We start from the raw sequence: 23186 nt of genomic DNA on the forward strand, positions 1-23186 counted from the left end.
TTCCAAAATTATGGGATCTGGAAAATTCTTATAACTCTTAACATGTTTTGCCAAGTTGGGACTGTATTGGTTTGACATCCAGCTTGTCTGGGTGCTGAATTTCTTGGGATGCAGAGTTTAGACCATCTTTGGCACTTTCCCCAAACATACCGTCCCCCAACATCTCAAGCTATGTCATCTTGATAATCTATTTCTTTTCTTTTTAATAAACTTTATGGCTTTTAATTTTCTGATTATAAAAGTAGTTGATGTTCACAGTAGAAAAACTGGGAAGAACAAAGAACAAATAAACTAAAAACTACCTAAATCCCACCAAAGGGCCTTATTTTTCAATTGTGAAATTAATACATACTCATTGTTTAGAAAGACAAACACTCAGGGGCACCTGTCTGGCTCAGTTGGTTAAATGTCTGACTCTTGATTTCAGCTCAGGTCATGACCTCACCGTTGGTGAGATTGAGCCCTATGTCAGGCTACACGCTTAAGATTCTCTCTCTCTCTCCTTCTCTGCCCCTCCCCCACTTGTGGTCTCTCTCTCTCTCTCTCTCTCTCTCTCTCTCTCTCTCCCTCTCTCCTTTAAGAATAAACATTTAAAAAAGACACTCAGAAACTTTGTAAAGTAAAAGTGAAATTCCCACATCCCACTATATCTCATTTTCAAGAATCAGTTGCTGTTAAGTTCAGAATATATAGCCTTCTAGACATTTCCCACATGCATACAAATATATTTTCTTTTTAACAAAAATGAAATCCCATGATACTGTTTTATCTTTATTTTTTTCCATGGACATTAATGGATCTTATTTCTTCATGGAAACTGAAAAATATCCTATTCATTTTTTTAAAAGTGTTTTATGTTTATTTATTTTTTGAGAGACAGAAAGAGACCAAGCTGGGGAGGGGCAAGGAGAGAGGGAGAGAGAAATCCCAAGTAGGCTATGTGCTGTCAGCACAGATCCTGATGCAGGGCTCAAACTCACGAACTGTGAGATCATGACCTGAGCCAAAACCAAGAGTCGGATGCTTAACCGACTGAGCCACCCAGGTGTGCCCCCATTCATTATTAAGTGACATTCCAAATGGATAAATCAACTAAGAGTACATTATGTCACCTGGTCTAGGCATGGGAAAACATGGAGCAATTGCCATCTCCCATAAACCTTGGAGGAAAATAATTTCACCGCAGTAACTGGCATGTAAGTTAGGTAGAAGGTGACAGCTGACAGGCAAGCTAGGGAGGCTTAGGGGATGGCGTATAGTCTCCTGGATTCCTCTGAGGTCTCTAGTCTTGGAGGAAGTGTGTACTTTGCAGAGTTCCACCTTCGTGCCTTGGCCTGCCTGGACTGACTGCTCACTTCTCATCTGTCTTTCCAAATTCTAACTGTCCTTCCAACTCTGCTTCCTCTAGGGATCCTTCCCTGATTCCTCCAACCTATAGAATGTCTCTTGCAGGAATCCCCATAGTGTGTACCATCTGCTTGTAATGGCTCACGGGGAGACCTGGACTTTACAGTCATATGCATTAGTCTTCATGTATTAGCTCAGAGACTTCAGACACACTGCTTTCATTCACTCAGCAGACATTAGCTGAGCACCTAGTGTGTACTAGACTCTGGAACTGCCAAGTATCTTCCCTCAAGTCTCATGGGGGACTCAGGCTAGAAAACAGGGAGTTACAACCCAGTGTGATAAATGAGATAAAGGCCATAACATGGGGATATTGTAGAAAATAGAGATGTGAGCCTGACCACCTCCTAAGGATCAGGGAAAGCTGATCTGAGAAGAATTGACCAATAAGCCAAAACCTCAACCTACTCATTATTAAATGGGGATTTTAAAAAAGCCATCTTCCAGAGTTTTAATAAAATTAAATGAGTACATAAATAAGGTGCTTAGCACAGGATCTAGTATTTCATAAGTGCTCGTTGAATGATACTGTTATGCCCACTCATTGGCAATTTGTCCAGCCTTTTGAATTTGCTTGTTGTCTTGAATTAATATTTATTTATTGTAGCATTAATTTAATTCTTCACAAAGCATGTCTTTTATGGCCCAATTAGATTGTAATCCCTTCAAGTATAGAAGCTGTACTTCATACTTCCTTGTGAATGTGTACGTGAGAGACACTAGAATACCACTGATTTCATTTTATTTGTTTAGACCAGTCTGCAATAGGCTGTGAGGTTGTGTTCTGTACAGTGTGGTCCTCATCATACACTGCTAAGGGTGTGGGAGAAGAAGACTTGTGAAAAATAGAAATTCCTGGGCTCTCCGGTGCCTGGGTGGCTCAGTCAGTTAAAATGTACGACTCTTGACTTTGGCTCAGGTCATGATCTTAGGGTTCATGAGATCAGTACCACATTGGGCTCTGTACTGACAGTGCAGAACCTGCTTGGGATTCTCTCTCTCCCTCTCTCTCTGCCCTGCCCCTGCTTGTTTCTCTCTCGTGCGCGCACACTCTCTCGCTCTCTCTTTCTCTCAAAATAAATAAATAAACTTTTTTTTTAAAAGAAATTCCTGGGCTCTGACCCCCAGAAGTTCTGACTTCGTAGGTCTAGGTGGGGCTCTGGAATCTGCATTTGACACACCCCCAGTGGTTGTGCTGCACAGTTACCCTGAGGAGCTCTAGGCCAGGGGATGTGGGCAGCATGGACCAGACAGCCTCTCCAGGGCCCTCCAGCTTCCTTTCCCATTGACTTCCTTCTGCATGGTCAAAACTGTTTTCTCCTAAATAGCATCAAGGGCAGGACGGGTGAGGCGGGGGTGTGTGGGAAAGAACAACACTGTCACCCGGATGCCTGACTCAGCTGTGCTCCTCCTCTCCCCTTCACTGGAGTTTATGTATGCATCTGACCCTCACCCCTTCTCCACCTGCGCCCTGCCTCTTTTCCTCTTCAGCTGGGGTTCACGTATTTGTTCAGACACTCACTGAGAACTTTCCAAGAGGGGTAAATGAACTCAAACTGCCTCCATATCTCAGTGAGTTTTTATGGGGCAATTGAACTAACAGAGAGAGACTCTACCCCAGTGGAGATCAAGTAGGACTCCAAGGCCAATCCCCTGGGCCACTCCAACTTCCCACCTGCACTCTGGCTCCTACCTCAAATCAGCCACCATTATTCTGAGAGTAGCTAGCCTAGAGAGTGGGAAATGCAGATGCTTTAGTCCATGGTTGGAGCAGTAGCCTTTCTCCTAACCCCCCCACCTCAGAACCTTCCAGTGCCTTGCATGGAATAAGTGACTGATCAGGGTTACACATTCCTTAATCAAACCTCCTTCCTCTTCTTTCCTCAACCCAAAATCTGAAGTGCTTCTTGGGGTTCATCCTAGAGTGTCAAGGCTAAATGGGATCTCTGAGGGCAATTTATTCCATGATGATTCTCCCAGCTCTCCTCTCAGGACTCAGCATTCCCTTGGAGCTTCCAGTCAGTACTTTGTTTACCCACAGTTGGAAGCAGAAGAGATGGAGACTCTGAGGCCAGAAGGCCTGGGTCTGAATCCAAGATCTGCCATTCACCGGCTGTGTGACCTTGGGCAAGTCATGTATCTTCCTGTATTTTTGTTTTCCCATGAGTTAATTAAATAAGTTAATCTCTGGAAAGCATTTTCTGCAGAGCCTGGCACAGACTACAGACATACTTCGTTTTGTTGCACTTTGCTTTATTGTGTTTTGCAGATACTGCATTTTTTACAAATTGAAGGTCAGGGCAACCCCAAGTCAAGCAAGTCTACCGGCCCCATTTTTCCAACAGCACTTGCTTACTTTGGGTCTCTGTCACATTTTGGTAATTCTAGCAATGTTTCAAACTTTTTCATTACCATTATATTTCTGATGGTGAGCTGTGATCAGTAATTATGACTGGAAGCCCAGACGATGGTTAGAATTTTTAGCAATAAAACGTTTTATCATTAGGGTATGTACATTGTTGTGTTTTTTTTTTCAGACATAGTGCTATTGCACACTTAATAGACTAGAGCACGGTGTAAATATAACTTCTATATGTGCTAGGAAACCAAAAACTTAATTTGACTCACTTTGTTTTGATATTCGCTTTATTGCAGTGGTCTGGGACTGAACCCACATCTCTAAGAGTTGCCTGTAGGTAAGAGTGTTATGTAAATGTTGCCGTGGCAGGCTAGCTGTGTAGCTTCAGTGCTGCTGTGCCTGGCCACCAGCTTTGCAGTAACAATCAACTCCCTCTTTGCTAAGTGTCAGAAGCCCCAGGGTCCGTCCTCATTCTTGTCTATTCTCTGAGCACTCACTTCCCTGATGAGCTTGCCCAGTCCAAGTCTTTAAGTGTCATCTATATGCTGATGACTCCAGCTGTTCTCTCCATCTCAGACCTCCTCTATGGACTTATGTCCAACTGACTACCACCTCACGTCTTATGCCATCTCAAATTTAACATGGTTAAAACCCCCTGTTCTTCAACCCTCAACAAAGCCTCCTCCTCCCCTGAACTTCTCCATCTCAGTTGATAAGAAACCCACCAGGAGCCAACATCTATCCCGAACCTGTGATGTCCTAAATGTTTTACATGAATTATCTGCTCAATTCTCTCAACCAATCGGTTAGGTAGTATCCTCATAATATACTCACCATGTAGATGAGGAAACTGAGCCTCAGAAATGTCACACTCAGGTGGTAATTAGAGACCATAGCCTGGCTTCAGGTCCTGCCCTCATGTCGTCGTCTTTTTCTTCATCGTCTTCGTCTTTGTCTTTGTCTTCGTCTTCTTTTCTCCTGCCCTCATGTCCTCTAAATACAGCAATTGGTTTGGATGCAGCCTCCAGAACCAACTAATTCTTGTGTCGAGTGTTTGACACATGGCATCTGGAACTTCCAAGAGAGCTGTTATTATCCCTATTTACAGAAAAGAAAGTCTAAGCCCTGAAAGGTTAGATGACTTGTCCAAGGTCACACAGCTTGTTGCTGATGACACTTGGATTTGAACTCAGTTCTCTCTGACCTGAAGTGGTACTTAACACTACTATGGATCCTGCCAGATCCCTGAGGAAAAGCAGAATATCGGTCTCTGGTTCTAATGTCAGAATTATGACCCACGCATTCATCAATTAATTCATTCAATATACATTTACTGAGCACCAGTCTATGTGTTAAGGAGCAGAGATGCACAGCAAGAGAAAACAGTCCCCACCCCAATAAATGAAGCTCGGCCTCATAGCTCATTCCCCTTTCCCCCATGCACCCCCCTAATTTTAGCCTCACTTCCTTTCCTATCCAGCCCATTGATGCATCACTTTCTCTGCCAGGACCCTCAGTGTTCATTGGTTGGCTTCCCAGGCCCCATCCTTGGACCAAAAAACCCCTGTATTTTCACCTCCCATCTCCAGGATTGCTGATTACAATCAGAAGAAAAGGTACAGTGTAGGGAAGGGAGAGTGACACCACTACAAGTTCATGATCCTCCCTCAGCCGGGTATTGAACACTCACTAGTCTTTCCCCTCATCACTGGGTGGTTATCAACTCTTATCAAGTCTCCTACATCATCCCCACCACCCAAGTCTACCTCAGTCCCAGCCATCACTTTAATGACCGTATACAAATCCACATTATGGATATATCACAACTTAGTCAACCAGTCCTTATTGTTGACGATTAGGTTAGGTAAGAAAAAGTACATACATGAATAAGAAACACCACAATGTGGAGAACACAAAAACAAAAGCATTATTCAAGACCATGAATTAACATGAAGAGTATTATTTGAGGCAAATGGGGTGGGGCTAAAGTTCTGGTAGATGTTCATGGGTCATAAACCAGTACAGCACAGTGACCTCAGAGATGGTCCCTGGAGATTAGATGGGAAGTCCTAGACAACCTTTGGTCTTCAGGACAGCCTCTTCACTGGAGACAGTATTCACCAAACAGGGCAAACCCTTGTTTTCTGTCTCTGCTCTGTGTCTCTGACTGTTCCACTCAATTTTGAGCTGATGGAATATCTGACTGTTGTAGACACAGTCCTTGATGTTGCAAATAAAGAAACCTACTTGAACTAGACTAGGCCAAAAGAAGGGACCTATTAGGTTAAACCATACCCAATTGCTAATATTTGATCTTCTTGACCTTTAAAAACAACAGTTTTTTGTGTGTGGTTCAACCTAATATAAGGATGTGGGGCCAACTTGGAGAGCCCACAGGGTAGAAATGGAGTTGGACAGCATGAGGAACTGGAAAGCGTCAGAACCAGTCTCCCCATTATCATATGCAGCTTCTTTCCCTGTGTCTACTTGATTCTCCCCTCTCGTCCTTTCTCTGCCCTGCCAGTGCTCACAGAGAAAAGGGCTTTCAGAGCAACCAACAGAAGCTAACTCAGGAGAGACATTGTGATTGGTCTATTGTGAGTCAGGTGTCTGCCCATGGTCTGATCATCTGTGGTCACAGAGGCAAAGGTCTTTACTGCAAGCAATGGAAACAGATATGAGCAGAAATGAAATTTATTGAAGGGATATGGATTAGGTCACAGAATTTTCAGGCTTGGTAAACAAGCGGGGACAGAAGAGGATAAACAGAAGAACCACAGCCTCAAATACATCATAGAAGTGGTTTTGTTGGGATCTTGCTCCCTGTACCACCAAAAGATGGACTGGACAGTTTGCACCCCTATCAACTGTGATACAGCTCACTGGCATTGCAGCCACCATTCCCTTGGGCAGTGGGTATGCCCCCTGCCAAGCCTTCCCCTACCCCCACCAGAATGGATTCTCTTGTCCCTGCTTCTTTGCATCACAAGCTGCAGAGGAAATGTACCTGTGGGAATGTCTGATTGGTTGAGCTCAAGTCAGGAACAGGTACCTCATTGCCACTGGTGATAAGACCATGGGGTATCTGGCCTTTGCAGCTTTGTACTGGGAAGTGGCCTTGACCCCATCTTCCACCAGAACCCATGCAGTGGGGAGTTCTCTAAACATAGAGGAGGGTGCAGACACTCCATCCCACCAAAGGGACAACTTCTCAGGTGGAGAGTGACAGTTTTTGAAAAAGGGACTGTGGAATGGGCAGTTGCCTAGTGTCCACAACAGTGACCTCTCCCCCAAGGTCCTGCCTAGCTCATGTGCTGTGCCCTCCATGAAGCTTTTCTCTCCTCCCAGTCCAGTTCACCTAGGTCTCACTCTCTTCCACTTAAAACCTGCAGAGGAGGGCACGGGATTAAATTATTACCCTTGCTTTTCCGTCTGAGATTGAAACAGCTGGAGGGCAAGAAGTCTGCCTTATGCTTTTCTGTGACCTATACAGCAGCTGACTCAGGGCAGACGTGTAGTAGGGACTTTACAAGTACTTGTTAATTGACTCAGGCATTGATCAGGACTCTTCCTGATATAGGTAACAGACACTGATTCTTGGGGCACCTGGCTGGCTCAGTTGGTAGAGGACACAATTCTTGATCTCAGGGTTGTGAGTTCTAGCCCCATGTTGAGTGTAGACATTGCTTAAAAATAAAATCTGTAAAAAAAAAAAAATGCTGATTCTTAGTGATAAACAAAAAAGTAACTTCTTGGGAGAGTATGGGGTAGCTCATAGAAAGAATGGAAAAGCTAAACCACCAGCCCTCAAGATCACACTTAACACCAGGGAGCAAGAAGGAAAGACCAGTGAACCACCTTCAACCATCATCCATCCTTACAGCACACCACTCAAGACTCAAATTCCGAGCTTGGCCAACTATTGGCTGCGTCACCTGGGCAGGTCACTTAATTTCTGCACTTGGGTTTCCACAGTGGCAGAATGGGGCCAACAATTAAACCCACTTCATAGGGCCACGGGAGGATTGGATGACTCCATGCATACAGGCACTCAGAAAGCAGACCAGCACCTGCTCTTACAGAGAAAGGGGAATGCATGTTCTTACAAGAACTACAAGTCCTCTCCATGATTCCTTAGGACTGGAAAAGAAGATTGTTCACTCCCACATCTACCAGTTTAATCCTGACTGGGGCTGTAGCCAGGAAAGAGGAGGAAAAAGCGTAGGAGGTAGATCCAACAACATCCAAACAACCTCACCTCCACACTTACCACCAAAGCACCCCATGACCCTCCAAAAGTATTGCCTCGGGCCAAAGTCAGGTGCCAAAAGGTCTTCATCCAGTTCCCTATGCAATTATTCATCTTCCCCTCTCTTGCCTCTGGCTAACTGTGATTAATTCTTGTGGTGGTCACAGGAATCACTCCTAATGAATTTCTAATGAACTCATTTGGTGTTAATGCGGTGTGTAATTCCACAGGACACTCATTATAATTTAGCCTTATTAAGTCTCTAGTTATTGGGAACTACTATTCCTCTAAGCTCATAAGTAGGAGAAAAGTAATTATCCGGAGCAGGCAGTTAAATTCGGGGATGGATTGGACATTCAGAGAAGGGCAAGAAGTGGCTACACATTTTTTTTTTTTTTTTCCTCCTTGGGGTGTACTTCTCTGCAGAGAGGAACCAGCTGTGCAGGTCTTTGAGCTGAGGCAAGAGTGCCCTCCCTGATTTTATATCCCATAATTTTCAGAGCTGTGCAGGCTGCAGTCTGCTTACTGGGATTTTTAAGGCCCACCCAAAGGTGGCCCTGCAGCCAAATTGTCCACTCGCCTATTGCTTAGGTCCGAATTTGCACCACAGGGATAGATTCCTTTGTCTTGGAGGCACTGTTGCACTTTGGAAGGTGACCTGTGCCACACCTCAGAGTTCACAATGTGGTTACTGATAAGCTATCTTATCTGATCATCATAGCATCCCAGTTACTATCATTAAACTTCTTTGACAGATAAGGAGATTGAAGTTCATAGAGGTGAAGAGACTTGCCCAAGGTCACTGGGCGCCAGAATGGAAATGGAACTCACATCTCCAGACCCCCAAGTGAGTTCTCCCTCCAGCTCACCTCTCATTTACTGCCTGGTATGCTTCTCATGTGCACATGGCTCGTATTTCACTCCTAGGTCAGCCATCCCTTGAGGATGAAGCTATTTCTATGACCCTCTTTACCTCTTTGACTGCCTTTGGTTCAGAGGGTGGGCTCCAAGGCTTTCTTGGTAAGGGCAGGGCAGGCCTCCTGAAGGCACCGAGAACATTCTCTCATGAACAAGTTGCTTCTCCCTGAAATTTTCTCTTTATTCCCAGTTTCTTACAACCACCTTTATACTTCTAGCTAAAACGTAAATTAAACTTTTCTTAAAGTCTGAAATCATTTTCTCAGGGTGATAAAAGTAACCAATGCTTTTTGCATAAAATTCAGAAAAATGCAGAAAAGTCTAAAGAACATTAAGGGTCAGGGCACCTGGGTGGCTCAGTCGGTTAAGTGTCCAACTTCAGCTTGGGTCACGATCTCGTGGTTCATGACTTCAAGCTCCATGTCAGGCTCAGTGCTGACAGCTTGGAGCCTGGAGCCTGCTTTGGATTCTATGTCTCCCTCTCTGCTCCTTCCCCACTCAAGCTCTGTCTGTCTGTCTCTCTCTCTCAAAAATAAATAAACAAAAATTAAAAAAAAATTTTTTTTAATGGCGTGCCTGGGTGACTCAGTCAGTTAAGCGTCAGACATCAGCTCAAGTCATGATCTCGCGGTTCATGGGTTCAAGCCCCACATGGGGCTCTCTGCTGACAGCTCAGAGCCTGGAGTCTGCTTTAGATTCTGTGTCTCCTTTTCTCTCTGCCCCTCCCCCATTTGCACTCTGTCACTCTCTCTCTCTCTCTCTCTCTCAAAAATAAATATTTTAAACATAAAAAAAGCTTATACAATGCTAAAAAAAATTAAAAAGAACAAAGTTTGTTTTAAAACAAATAAAATACAATAATAAAGAACATAAGGGTCATCTGTAACCCTATCACTCAGATATAACTATTGTTTAACAGTTGGTATATATATCCTTTGAGAACTTATGATATGCACATATAAATATACATACAAACATTTTATTCACAGTGTGATTCTACTATATGTGCTACTTTGGAAATCGCTTTTTTTTTTTTTTAAGATTTTATTTTTAAGTAATCTCTACACACCCACCATGGGGCCTGAACTCACAGCCCTGAGATCAAGAGTCACATGCTACACTGACTGAGCCAGCCAGACTCCCCTGGAAATTGCTTTTTATTAAACTTAGCAACATGAAATTTCTGAAAGATGAATTTACATTGTCATATAATAAAATCTAACCTAACAAGAATACTCTCGGTAACTACTCTGGGTTATGAGAAGATACAAAAGAAGGAGAATTTAGAGAATAAATCCCAAATAACCTCATCCACAAGCCAGAAAGCAAAGGTACTTATTGCTACCTATCTTCCACAACATCTCTATCATCCATGTGCCTTATCAAGCTCTAAGTGCAAAGTCACATGGCACCAGGCACCCTGGGAGTTTAAAGGTAAACCCAGGGGCCTGATACGGCCCTTGCCCAGCTCCCCAAGCTCATTTTCTGTTATGCCCTCACTCTCTGCTGCAAACTCATCATCACTGGACACACACCACCCACCAACACACAGACACACACTCACTATGTGCTCTTTTACACCTCCTTGCGTTTACACATACTATTCTCTCTACCTGGAATACCCAGTGGTGTAATTAGTGACAGCTCACTTTTGTGCAATAACCAATTCAATTGTTTGCCTAGGAGGTAAACAAAGAGAGCTCCTTGGAGGGTGAAGCAGGTTTTGTGCAAATGTGGAAGGAAGTGCTGGGCGGGTGGGGGGAAGGTTTTCTTCCCCTCTAGGGTGGAAACAAACTCGTCCCGGCCTTCCCTGGTGCTGTATTTAGTTCAGCTCCCATGACCATGGGGCTGCTGTGCACAGTCAAGACACCTGAAACTGACTTCCTGATTCCTGGGCCGTGTTCTGGTCTGCAAGTCCCTGTTTCCTAACTCTCTCCAGAACTTTCTGTCAGTCCTGGGTGAGGTGCTGTTGGCCTCTGCCATTGGTTTCTCAGCTTGCTCCCAGCCAAATAGACCCTTGGAGCTGTGGGTATGTTCACTATGGCTATTCAGATGTGGGAAGGAATAGGTAAATTCATGTTGACATCGATGTGACCCATATGTGTGTCTGTGTGCCTATGTGTGCAAAAATGCATACTGCCCAGGTGCATTTACATCTGTGATACTGCAGTGGAAATCGCATGCATGTGTGAGAAAGTATATGTATGTACATATATACATATATCCCTATGTCTGTGTGTAGGAGGATGCATGCTTTCCCTGTGTATAGGTATGTATGCATACAAAGCACAGAGCACATGTGCTCAGCTGTGGTTCTCTGTGAATGGCTTGGACCTGTTTGTATACTGGCATGTGGGAGTGTTTATTTACCGAAGGGAAGGGAGATATTGGTTGGATGCGGTAGACTACAAGTGGAAAACAAAGCAAGTAAAAACCCTCAAACAATAAATAAAGTTATTATCTTACATAACAGGAGTTCCAGACGTGGGGAGGAAGGACTCTCAAGATGACTGATTGCATTGATCAAAATATCTTTAAGAACCTGTTCTTTCCACCTCTCCACTATGCTTGATTCTGTATCCTTCTGGTCACAGAGTGACTGCAATATTTCCAAATCACACACTCAGACATGAAGAATCCGGTAACAGATAAATGCGTCTTTGCTTTTGGGGTGACTTTCCTAAGAAGGAGGAAGTTGTCCCCAGAAGCCCCAATCCTACTCCCCCCACCATGCCTCATTGGCTCGAACTTGGTTACATGGTCAAAGCTAAACCAATCTCTGTTAAGAGAACTGAGACCACCAATTCCACTTAAACTAATTAGGCCCCCTCCTGGAACTAAGGATGGAATTAGCTTTTCAAAGCCCAAGGCTGCTCAGAGGAATGGCAGTCATTTGACAGAGTTTTGTCAGGAAGACAAATGTGTGGGCACCTGGCTGGATGAGTGGGTAGAGCATGGGACACTTCATCTTGAGGTCATTACTTAAAAAAATAAAAACAGGGGCTCCTGGGTGGCTCAGTTGGGTTAAGCATCTGACTCTTGATTTCGGCTCAGGTCATGATCTCATGTTTCATGAGTTCGAGCCCCACATCAGGCTTTGTGCTGACAGTGAGGAACCTGCTTGAGATTCTCTCTCTCTCTTTCTCTCTCTGCCCCTCCCCCACTCTTTCTCTCTCTCAAAAAAAAAAAAAATAAACATGAAAAAAAACAGTGTTAAAAAGGAAGACAAATGGGAATGGATGTTGGGTAGACAGTCAATAGTGTCTAGTACAAAGGTGTGTGTATGTATATGAGCATGTCTGTAAGTGTACATGAGTCTGTGTGTATATAAACATAAGTAAGTATACAATATGTATGGGTGTTTCAATTGCCTATTGTTGCATAACAAACCATTCCAAAACATAGTAGCTTAAAACAACAAAGTTTTATCAGTTCCCATGATTCTGTGGGTCAGGAATTTGGGCAAGGTGTGCCAGGGTGGTCATCTCCACATGGCATCTTCTGTGGTCACTCACAAAGCTATATTCCACGAGTAGCTGGGCTGAGCTGGAAGGTCTAAGGCTTCCCTTACACGTCTGACACAGTGTTCCTCTGCAGGGTTCCTCTCTCTCCTTACATGACTAGTTTGGGCCTCCTCACAGCATAGTGGCCTCAGGAAGGGTGAATTTCTTAAATGGCAGCTGACTTCCAACAAGGTAGAAGCAAAAACTGCCAGTCATTTTGTTTTATTTTGTTTTGGGCTTTTTTTTTTTTTTTTTTGCCAGTCCTCTTAAAACCTGGATTTAGAACTCTCAGAATGTTACTTCTACCACAAGTATTCAAGAGGAGGGAAATAGAATTTGCCTTTTGATAGGTGGGAAAGGATGCACAGGCAGAAGAGAAAAGAATCAATGGCAGCCACCTTGGGAAATGATCTACAACAGTAGGAATATATATTGAACATGAAGATAGGCGTGTGTGAGTGTGTGCATTTTTGTTTGTATGTGTGTATTAAGTCATGTGGGTAGATGTATGTAAGTGTACATGTGCCAGTTAACACATGCATGCCTGTTTATGTGCATATATGTACATGCAGATGGGTATTTGTGGAGGGATGTGCATGTACACATAAGGAGAGATGCACATGTGTATAGGGGCGACTGTCCACCTGAGCTAGGGGCTTGCACCAGTAAGGAAAGCTGGTGGAGTTGACCTGTCCTAGCTGTGGCCTTCCTGGGGAGATATGCTGAGACTGCCAGTCTTGGCCAAGGTAACAATCTAATCATTACTAGGATTTTGTCCTTGACTAGTAGGCTGTGGGTCCCAAGCCAGGCATAAGACTCAGCCTTTATCATAACCTCACTAAAACCACACTGATAGCAGTGGAGAAGGACCCTCTACAATTTTTTTTTTTTTAATTATTCCCTGAGGTTCTGGGGTTTTCTACCTAGGGAACTACTGGCTCCATGATCCCCACCCCATCCCAGCCCTGCCCTTGGAGCTGTAAACCTCATGACAGGATTTCAGAGACAGTAGTAAGCCCAAGTTTCAAGGCTGCTCACAGGGTGGCGCTGAACCCTTGGCTTCTCTTTCACAGCACGTTTCCCAGTAAAGAAACTATGATGGGACGGCAGGACAGGAAGCAAGAGGACTTGGAGGCTTGGGGCTCTCTCACCCTCTCTGCCCCTCCCCAGCTCACATACTCTCTCTCTCTACCTCTCTCTTTCGAAAATAAATAAACTTAAAAAAAAAAAAAAAAAGAGGCTGGCACTTCTGCAGCCTGAGTTCAGAGAGGTTAGGGAACACACCCACAGTGATCCAGCTCTCAAATCATAGAGTCAGGATTTGATCCTAGACTTAACACTGTGTTTCACGACCTCGACTTCCACCTCAGAAAGTCACATGGCCTGTGACTGTGCAGTGAGGGGGTTGAAAAGGAACTGGTTGGGGTAGGGCATGTGGGGACGCGGGCCCCTCTCCACGGACCATGTTCGGTTCCACTTCTTGCAGGAAAGCCTGAATCCCCAGCAATCTTCCCTATTTTGGGGGCTGGTTTTGTGTTTCAGGCTAGGCACCCTGGCGTCTGGCTGTAGGGCTTACCACAGAACAGGATGTGCAGCGGGTTTGCTGACGGAGACGAGGCAGAGGAGCTTAGGTGAAGGGTGGGGGGAGCTGGGTAAAGACAGAGAGAGAGGCCCCAGCAGGCAGGACAGAGCCAAGGCTGGCTAACAGCCCCACACACTGCTCCCTTCTCCCGGCCCCAAGCCTCTGGCTGCCACAGATGCCGTGACCTGGAGCGCCCTCTGGTGGTGCACTCTGCAGCCTGGCCTGCGAAGGCCCATGAGGGTCTGGGTCCAGGGAAGAGGGGCTGCCCCTTTTGTCCACACTCATCTCTGGGGGACTGGCTGGCCTGCCACTATACCGGGGAGTGTCCTTCCTCGGAGGAAAGCCAGCTCAATAATAGTAACAACGAGGCACTCACAGAAAGAGTCACAAAGGGACTGCTGGAAGGAGGAAGGGGACTCTTGAAGCCATGACTGGCCCATCAGAGTTACAGGAAAGGTGTAACAAACCCCGCACGTGGCCTCCCCACTGTGACCTGGGACAGCATAGCATTTGCACCAACGACGTCTTGGCACCTTCACAGGGTTGCGGGGGTCAGCATCTGTTGCCCTATCACCAGCGGCTGGGCCAGCCTCAGCCTGTGAGCCTCCCTGAGGCAGAGGACAAAGCCTGCAATGAGACGGAGCCATAGGGTAGAAAGGGGTACTTGAGGGGCACCTGGGTGGCTCAGTCAGTTAAGCATCTGACTTTGGCTCAGGTCATGATCTCACGGTTGGTGAGTTCGAGCCCCATGTTGGGCTCTGTGCTAACAAAACAGCTCAGAGCCTGGAGCCTGCTTCAGATTCTGTATCTCTCTGTCTCTCTTCCCATCCCCTGCTCATGCTCTGCCTCTCTCTGTCTCTCAAAAATTAATAAATGTTAAACAAAATTAATAAATTTTTTTTAAGGGGCTCTTTAGATCATCTTATCATTCGTTCCCTTGTCTATTCTAAATCTTCTTGATCCCCTACTATGTGCAGACACACAGGTCCTGAGGATACGGAAATTAACAATAGGCAAGGTCCCTGACTTCTGGGAATAGAGATCCCAGGCCAGGAGAATCAAACAACAAAGGAACAAGGTCAAAAGTGCTGGGAACACCACACAAGGGCGTGATGTGCCAGTGTCTAAGGAGGTCCTTTTCAGACTAGTAGGCAGGGAAGGCCTGGTAAGAATTTTTGGTGTAGAGACTTTAATGCTTAGGACACAGGACTGTGAATAGCGAGCAGAGAAACTTCTGGCAAAAGTTCAGCTTGTACCAAACCTGGGGTGGGGGGTGATCTCAGTATATTGCAGGAATAGAAGGAAAGACAGGGTGGGGTGAAAGAAAGAGCAAGAAGGGCTGAGGTCAGAGAGAGGGCAGGGACCACACAGGTTCCAAGGCTGTGCCAGAGACTTGATTTGATCCTGAGGGCTGAGGCTGTCATTGGAGGGCTTTGACCGTGAGGACGGTGTGATCCGATTTGCATTTTTAATAGGTCGTGCCTTTTGTCTTGTGGAGAATAAAGGATAGAGAGAATGAGGGTGAAAGCAAGGAGGCCAGCTAGGAAATGACTCCAGGTCTCCAGATATAGAGATGGTTGCTGAAATGGGGCAGGGAAGAATCATGTTCTGATGAATCTTAGGGGGCACAGTGGATAGTAGATGGTGGGAAGGACCTGCTGGTGGATTGTCTGGGAGAGGCTGGGAGAGCCGAGACCAGGCTGGGTGCCTTCCCTCCCACTCCACATCTTCTAGCCTGGGTATGGGCCCTACTGAGTCATCTCCCTCAGCTCACTTCCAGGAGGGGTGAAGGACCTTAACTCCACTGCCAGAGACCCCCAGGCCTGGATCTTGTGTGGGTGTGTTCAGACACTAGGGACCTGGGGACCCGAGGTGCTTTCAGCATTCTATAGCTCTCTCTCCCTCCTCTGCAGTCTCTCATTCTCCTCCCTGGGTCCCTCCCTTTGCCCCCCCCCCCCCTCCTCTCACTCTGTCCCTCCCTCTCTCTCTCTCACACACACACACACACACACACACTCACACACATACACGCAGTTTACTGCAGCCTTATCAGAAGGAAGCCTCCAGCAGAAACAAGGGGTCTCCAGGGACACAGCAAGAGGCGCTGACTGTGGAGTTTTCCAAGGAGGGGGAGGCAGGCTGTGCTGCCTTCCACATTCCTTCCTCCGGTCCCTGCTGCTTCCACAGTACCCTCCTGGCTCTTGCAGCAAGAGAAGCTGTGGTTCCCAGCTAGAGGCGATTTTGTCTTGGGGCATTTGGCAGTCCCTGGAAGCATTTTTGGTTGTCACAAGTGGGGAGGGAGCGAGACAGGCATCTAGCGGGTAGAGGCTGCTGAACCTCCTACAAGGCACGTGACAGCCCCCACCATAAAGAATGGTCTGGCCCCAGATGTCAACAGTGCTGAGGGTGAAAGAAACTGCCCTAGGCTCACTGCCATCAAAAATGGAAGAGACTGTGCTCTTCCCTGGTCCTGCTGTCATCACACTGCCATGGATCAGCTGGTGGCCATGTGGCCGTGCTGTGGCTTCCTTTTCTCCCTTAGTCTTCTCAGCCACACAGTGAGGTAGGTAGTAGTATTTGCCCAAGGTCACTCAGTCAGTGAGAGGCCTGGTATTCAGATGCTAAAGCCTGAGGTTTCACTGCCCCCTCCCTCAAGAACACATTTCACAGGGAGAGTCACTGTGGTTAGCAATGGGACACTGTTTCAAGTGAAGTCTTACTGGGAAGTCTAAAGTGTAAGAGGTAAAGTAAGACTGCCTAGGTTGAGGCAGCCTGGGAGATTATCAAAGCCCCCACACCCTCACCCCTGCACTTCCACCCTTCAAGGCCCATACCCTTGAACCTCTAAGGCCATCTCTCTACTCTGGGCCACCGTGGAGGGCTGCACGGGTTGTGCTCTGCAAAATGGGGGACACCGTTCCTGTGAGCTACCTTGTGAGGCTGGTAGGGTTAAGGGAAAGCTACGTTTAGGGCAGGGGTGGCAAATAGGTTTCATTTCGAGTGTGAACATGCATTGCTTGTTAGACAAGGTGCCATGAATAATTAATGAGGTCAGGAGCTTCGGGAAGGAGGTGTGAGGTAGCTGTGAATGCTGAGTATCTGCCTTCCCTGTTCTAAGATATAGGAAATAGGAAATTGAACTTTACTAGGAGATATCTTGCCCCTCTCCTTGCAACTCAGTGGTGAATCCAAAATGGAGCTGTCAACCCTATATTGAAAACACACATGTACACACACACACACACACACACACACACACACACTGGAGGCCCCTACCTGGCAGTCCCCAAGAAGAGCCTCCAGCAGGCCCTGGATCGGGGAACCAGCTCTGCCTCTTTCCCAGAATCCTGTCAGGTTTGATTTTTGGGTGCTTCTGACATTTGTCTTAACCTAATATTGATGTAGAATCCTATGTTTGGGCAGAGAGAGGCTGCCATTGAGATTTTTTTTTTTCCACTTACTCACAACCCTTTGGTGGGGAAGGTTTGGAGCTAGAACTGGCAGAATGAGCCAGATTAAGGATGCCCCTTCACCAGGTCCCACACTGGAGTAAGAGCCTCCCTCCTGAGGGCCTCAGCGTCTTCCCACCCTTTGTCACGCTGCCGAGTGGCATCTCTGGGGATCTGGCCAGGAGGACCAGAAGAGACCTTGTAATGCAGGACAGCAGGCACTGTCTGTTCTCTCTGCAGGGGGTTTCCCAGCTGCCCTGGAGCCTGGGAATCTTCCAGCCTGGGATGAATCATCCTGGCCCTCTGCCTTCACCCCCTCCATTGCTCTGCCTGGATCCAGCTACAGAGTGAGGCCACTAAGGCCAAAACTGATGTTCTCCCTTCTCTGTGGCTAGAGAGGCCAGGAGATGCAAGCTGCAGCCTCTCTAGGACACCATACCACAAAGAGAAGAGTGGTACAGGAAAGTGCTAACAGAAGCCGACCTCCAGGAGGAGAGGGAGGGAGACCCGTCATGCTTTGCAATGTGTACTACAGCAGACCTATTTCAAGAAACAATTAACAAGAGAAAGCATCAAGGGGTGGGTGGCTGGCTTGGTCATAGGCATGCTACTCTTGTTCTTGGGGTCATGAGTTCGAGCCCCATGTTGGGCATAGAGTTTACTTAAAATTTTGTTGTAAAAAAATGGTAAATCAGTGAGTGAGGTGCCTGGGTGGCTCAGTAGGTTAAGTGTCCGACTTTAGCTCAGGTCATGATCTTGTGGTTCGTGAGTTCCAGCCCCGCGTTGGGCTCTGTAACAGCTCAGAGCCCTGGAGCCTGCTTCAGATACTGTGCCTCCCTTTCATTCTGTCCCTCCCCTGCTCTCTCTCTCTCTCTCTCTCAAAAATAAAATGAAAACATTAAAAAAAAAAACAACAATTTTTTTAACAGTAAGTCAAAACAAGCAAACCATATTTATGGGGCACCTGGCTGGCTCAGTAAAGCATGACACTCTTGATCTCAGGGTCATGAGTTTGAGCCCCATGTGGGGGTAAAGTTTACTTTAAAAAAAAGGAGAAGGAGAAGAAAAAGGAGGAGAAGAGAAAGCATCAGTTTGGGGCTGGATGCTAGAGCCCCTAGAGGGGAAGGTGGGCCAGGCTAACCGCAAAGAGTTAGCAGAGTCAGCCATGGCTAGATGGAGGGGCTCTGGGTCTCATCCCCTTGTCTTGGCCTCGGAAAGATGAAATTGTGCCTTCCCAAGAAATTCCTTATGTGAGTATTTGTTTGTTCAGGAAAGAGATACTTTTGAGTGCCTACTTTGTGCTTTGTACTACACCATGTGCTGGCCAAGGTCCCTCCTTCCCTGGAACAAATAGCCCTATAGAGTGTGTGTGAGGTCTAGACAGGGAAACAGGCGGACAGGGCCAAGTGGGACTGATGCGCTACCATCAAGGTGGGGTCTGATAAGCAAGGGAAGCCCTACCAGCGGAAATGATGTGGAAACTGGGGTCCAAAGAATGAATCAAAGCCAAGGAAGGCTGGGGGCACAGGGAGAAAGCTGTTCCAGGCAGAGGGAGTCTGGGGGAGAGATCCAGCTCTGGGACAGAGAGAGGATATGGATTTCTTATAGGATTTGGGAGCTGTGTGGTGTTATCTCTAGCTACCTTTGAGCCCAGACAGCTTTCAAGCAGATCCTGGGCATATGTACAGTGTCTGGTCTTCCTGTGTGTGCACATATCTCTGCCCAGGGGGCCAGTGAATCACCAACTCCGGACTGGGAATGTTTTTGTGGTTGCCTCCTGACCGTGTGCCTGACTAACACAGGGCCAGGCACATGATCAGGATCAATTTCTCTTGAAAGGTTCTGTTGCAAGTTCATGATCTCCCACTGAGAGAATAGAGATCCAGGGACAATGAGTCATTAGCTCATCAGATATTTGTTGAGCACCTACTCCATGTCAGACATGGGCTAAGCATTGGGGACTGAGGAGAGAACAAGCAAACAAGTTTCCTGCTGGAATGGAGTTTACATTCCACTGGGGGAGGGACAAGGTGTGCAGAATATCAGATAGCACGACTGCCAGAAAGAGGACAACACAGGTCTTGTGTTAAGAGGGTGGGTGGGCGGGTGGGGTGGCCAGAGAAGCTTGGCTGGGGAGGTATCACTGGGCCATCTCCCATTTGAAAACCTGCAAGAGCTCAGGGGACGGCCAGCCGAGGACTTGACACCCTGGAGAGTCAGGGGAACAAAAGGAAAGGCACTGAGGCTGGAGCAAAGGGAATGAGGGCATGAGGGGGGTCAGGGCAGAGACAGGCAGTGACTAGATGGTAGAGCACCCTGTGGCTGATGTAAGGATTTGGATTCTATTTCAAGTCAACTAGGAAGTCTTCCAAGGTTCTAAGCAGAGATGTGGTGAGGCTTAATCTGCCCTTTTAAAAGATCACAACAGCCCCCGGGGTGCCTGGGTGGCTCAGTCAGTTAAGTGTCTGACTTTGACTCAGGTCATGATCTCATGCTTTGTGAGTTCAAGCCCAGCATCGGGCTCACTGCTGTCAACACAGAGCCCACTTCGGATCCTTGCCCCCCTCTCTCTCTGCTCCTCCCCAACTTGCACTCTGTTTCTCTCAAAATAAATAAACTTAAAAAAAAAAGATGACAGCAGCCCCAGAGATTTGGGGTGTATTTTCAAGGATAAATGAAAATAAGTTGCCAATATGTTGGACGTGGGTTGAGGGAAGGGAAGAGTCCTAGAAGACTCCTGGATTTGGGGCCTATGCAACCAGTTACTCTAGCTGTTGTCATCAGAAAGAGCTCATTTCGGGGGTCAGATAGGCCCAAATTTCAGTCCTCATTTAACTTTTTCAAGCCTTGGTTTTCTCTTCTGAAAAATGACAATGAATGACAGTTGCCCACAGAGGGTGTTAATTCTTGTCCCTTGACCAAAGAGATTACAGATATCTAGAAAGATAAAGTGTCCTGTCTAAGGTCACATAGCCAGATGAAATACCTCTAAGTTTGCTCACAGGAAAGCCAGGAAGATGTATAGAGGCCCCAGAGGCCAACCTAATACCCAGTTCAAACCTCAGCTCTGAGCATGCGACTCTTGATCTCAGGGTCTTGAGTTTGAGCCTCGCATTGGGTGTAGAGATTATTAAAATAAACTTTAAAAAAAATCTCAGCTCTGAGTCTCAGTTTCCTTATCTGTGAAATGGGAATATATTTTTATTTCCTAGGCCTGAGATGATTAAATGAGATATTGCAAGGTGAGCCCTAGCACAGTGTTATCACATAGTAAGCACTCAGGAAATGGGGGGAGTGTGGGACCTGTCCTCCAAGTCCCTATGTTCTGTTGGGGACACATGTCAGCTACCACATGAAGAATAACATCATTCATGCAGTAGCTTCATCTGTGGTCTGACTTCATCCCCACAGTCATGCTGCAATTTGTCAGTATTTGGCAGATGAGAAAACAGCTCCAGCAACGCCAAAGAACCAGCCCCAAAGCTCACAAGACAAAGCCTGAGCTGTAAACAGGTGGAGTTACAAATTGATGCCAGTGGCCAAGTTGCCTGTTTTAGCGCAGTCTGCAAGCTAGGAATGGTTTCTAAGGTGTTTTTTTGTTTTTTTAATGTTTATTCAGTTTTGAGAGATAGAGAGAGAGAGAGAGAGAGAGAGAGAGAGAGAGAGAGAAACTGAAGCAGACTCCAGGCTCTGACCTGTCAGCACAGAGCCCAATGCGGGGCAACTCAGGAACAGTGAGATCAAGACCTGAGCTAAAGTTGGAGTCTTAGCCTACTGAGCCACCCAGGCGCCCCGGCTTTTACGCTTTTAAAAAATATATAAAAAAGAATAAAATTTCTTGTAACAATTATAAGAAATTCAAATTTCAGCTGCCATTAACAAGGTCTAATGGGAACAGCCTGGCTCATTTGTTTAAAGGCTGCTTTCGCTACAAGGGCAGAATTGAGTACAACAGAGACAGTAGGGCCTAGAGAGACTAAAATTTTCACTCTCTGCCTCCTTATAGAAAGCGGGGGACGGGGTTGCAGCGGGGGAGAAAGTGTGCAGACCCCTACTGGAGGGTACCCCTTCACTGCAACAGTTCTCTCCCCAAGGAGGTAGGATGGATAAATGCCATCCAAAACAACCCAGGGTCCACTTGAAGGCCTTGAGGTAAGGTATTTTCAAATCCGAAGAAGGCGCGTCATTACACAGACCGCTCTAACCTGGAGGAACCTTGGAGAAATGGAGCCCAGCCGCCTCTTTTTAGATGAGAAAAACTGAGGCCCAGAGACGGAAGGCAACCTGCCCGAGGCCACCTAGGACCCGGCAGGCATCCAGGTCGGGGGTGGGGGTGGGGGTGGGGTGGAGCTTCTCCCCGGCGGCCAGATGCGGGCCAGCTCCCGGGTGTGAGGCGCCTGGGGCCCCTGGGGCCTCTTCCGTTCAGTTGGGCCCCGAGGGGCTGCAGGTCCCAGGGCCGGGAAAGCGGGCGGCCTGGGAGGCCTCTCTCGGGCGGGAAAGGGGAGGGGCCTCGGCTCGCCCACCATTGCTCCCGCCTCGGCGCTGCCCCGGGGCTTGACCTCCCGGAGCCCCGCCGGCTGTAAGGAGGGAGCGCGCTCCGCCGGGGGCTACCTGGGTCAAGGGTTCGGCCCGGCAGTCTTTTGTCTTTCTATTTTGCAAAGCACGAAGACACGCCCCGTTCCCCGGGCTCCGAGAGCAGCAGGGACGCGCGCGGCGGGGGAGCGGCCGGGGGGAGGGGGGGACAGCCCCGGGTGGGTCCCTGGAATCCGAGCCCCGCCCCAGCCGGTTCCCCTGGGGGGAGCCGGGAGGGCCGGACCCGGGAGTTTAGCAGGCTCCTTTCAGTTGCAGCCTGCAGAAATAAGAAACCGAATAGCAAACATTTATTAAGGGCGGGGCTCAGATAGGTGCGCGCAGAGTTCGTCGGTGAAACTGTTAGATCCTATGCCTCCGCAAGCCCGAGCTTCCCGTGGCGTCCATCGTCCCTCACCTGGCCCTGGCTGCCACAAGGCTCTGCACGACTGATTTGACCCAGATTTCCCCCCTTCCGCGACCACCCTTCCCTCGTGCCCTCCGGAGCTGCAGTCTTCAGCAAACTGACGGATACTCAGCTTCTCCGCACGTTGCTTTCACCTTCCTGCCCTGAAACCTGCCCACCCCACCCAGGACCCCAACCTTACAACCCCTTCGTGGGAAGCTGTTAACTTTCCCACACACTGCAGTAGATCGGGGCGTGGAGGTGGGGGGTAAGGGCACTCTCTTGCTTGCTCCTCGTGGAGCTTTGCAACCCATTTCTCCTCCCTTTGCCTTCTCTACTCATTAAGTCCCGTGGACTTACTACTACCAGTCTAGACGGCCCACAACCCCGCTTGTTACTGAAGGGAAAAAAACATTCTCCTCTATCCTTCAAGCTTTAACTGCTGAACTAAGAGTTAAATCTACATGGGATAGATTAGCAGGAGACAAAACACCACAGTTTTATAACGTGTGCTCAGAGGCCCAATAGTGAAATTGAGACCCAAAGAAATGACTAAGGCATACTTTTTAGACAAAGGGAATAAGACTGAGCAATCCACCAGACAAAGAAAATTTAACTTTGGGAGCTTTAGTAAGGAATGCTAAACAGAATTCGGGCTGGGGTGGGAAATTAGTGAGAAGTAACAGGCTTGTTCATACAGCTTTCTGGGCTCTAAATTTCCCATCTCTGGATAAGGCTGTCTCT

At 47.3% G+C, this 23186-nt stretch overlaps 1 protein-coding gene across 1 annotated transcript in view; it reads right to left on the reverse strand.

Annotated features, from left to right (window-relative positions):
* FABP6 (fatty acid binding protein 6) overlaps positions 1-23186 on the reverse strand; it is a 40121-nt gene that overhangs the window by 6772 nt on the left and 10163 nt on the right. The window contains exon 2 of the mRNA XM_047868179.1: positions 4601-4864. The gene's annotated coding sequence lies outside the window, so the exon portion shown is untranslated. The remainder of the gene's footprint in view (positions 1-4600; positions 4865-23186) is intronic.

Source organism: Prionailurus viverrinus, chromosome A1 (genome assembly GCF_022837055.1).
Source record: "Prionailurus viverrinus isolate Anna chromosome A1, UM_Priviv_1.0, whole genome shotgun sequence".
Lineage (NCBI taxonomy): Eukaryota > Metazoa > Chordata > Mammalia > Carnivora > Felidae > Prionailurus > Prionailurus viverrinus.